Here is a 1,720-nt window from a genome sequence, read left to right as displayed (position 1 = left end):
CAGACAGACCTGCGGAGACAACAACATGCACAAAAACAAGACAGAGCAAAACCAAGCAACAATGTACAACAAAACAGCAACAGCAACAAACCACTGACAAAGAACAAATTAAAATACAACAAGAAAGAAAAGCTTGTAGTTTTTTTTGTAAAAAATATTTTTAAACCCTTCTGGTCCTTGGTCCTTAGTGTTCAATTCATCAAATCTATTCTTGGGATAAGACTTACAATGTTTATGGAGTAGAAAGCCTCATCTTTCTCCTGTGGTGAGGCTGGTGGTTTTGAACTGCTGACCTTATAGTTAGCAGCCCAAATGGGTAACTCCATTAGGGCTCCTGAACCTGATCCACTCTGTAGTATTTTCAATTGCCTATATGCATGTGAAAGCTGGACAATAAATGACAAAGACTGGAGAAGAATCGATGCATTTGAATTATGATATTGGCTAAGAATATCAAAAGTACCAGTCACTATCAGAACAAATAAATCTATTTTGGAGAAAGTACAGCCAGGAGTTCTCCGTAGAAGAGTGATTGGGAAAGTTTTGTCTCCTATACTTTGTACAGGAGATACCAGTCCATCAAAAAGGATATCATGCTTGGGATAATATAAAGAAACCCACAAGGAAGGGGACGGAGATAGTGGCTGCAACAATGAGCTCAAACATAGCAAGACTGGTGCTGTGTTTGGTTCTGCTGCCCATAGGATCCCTAGGAGTGGTAGCTAACCAAACAATAGTCTTCTCTGCACTTATAATAGTGATGGCAGCAGCATCTTATTTGTTTGTCAACTCTATTCTCCCTATGCGTTTCACTGTGGCCTTGTGGTTGATGAGCTGGTCATCTCGTTAGTGAGGGACTGTCTGTCCAATGGTTATTTCACTATAGGATGAAGGCTGTGCAACTTGTTTCTCTAACAATGGTGGGTGTGAGATAGTGTGACAATTACTGCATTCTCTTTTTACGAGGGTAAAAATCATTAATGGAATAGAATAAAATCTAGTAATGTCTCCCAAATACCATATGTCTACCCTTTTACTCTTATTATCATTTCCTTCAACTAAATTTCGGCACATTTTGTGAAGGAGAGGCCATTGTTTCTTTGTGTTTCAGTTGTGAGGTCTGATGAATTATTTTCCATGAGTCATTAATAACTATACACGTGAAAGCCAAAACATTTTTAGGGTTGTTTGGGTTCTCATATTTTATTCTCACTCAGGAAGTTAAAAAATTTTTACATTTATTTCTAAAATCACCTAAAAGCCACAATATGATCCTCTTGTTGTCTTAGAATATATTGCTTTCTATTGGATTTGGGTTTCACACATTGCATTTCATAAATAATGGAAGAATAAATTAAAATTAATAAATGTAATGAGAGCTATAAAATGCCAAGTTACAAAGGCATTGTTATTGATAATAAACCAAGGACAGTGCTGCTAAGAATAGTAAGAGACTGAATCATAATAAATCTTTGTATTTGCATGACATTCCTTATTCTAGATATAGAGCTTTAAAACATTCTGGTTATTCCTAGAGATGTGTTTAAATGTCTCAGATACATTAAAAAATGCTTATCATTCACTTATTCATTTAATAAGGGAATATTTTAGTTAAAAGAGTGGACGTAATTCCCATGTTTATGAAGCTTAACAGTCTTTGGGGAGAGTCAGCCATTTACCGAATAAGCACCTAAAGTCTAAAACTGAACTCACTGTCATC

Source organism: Echinops telfairi, unplaced genomic scaffold, assembly GCF_000313985.2.
Source record: "Echinops telfairi isolate 266 unplaced genomic scaffold, ASM31398v2 ScPeMD7_3533;HRSCAF=4204_0, whole genome shotgun sequence".
NCBI lineage: Eukaryota > Metazoa > Chordata > Mammalia > Afrosoricida > Tenrecidae > Echinops > Echinops telfairi.
This window is presented reverse-complemented; position numbering follows the sequence as displayed.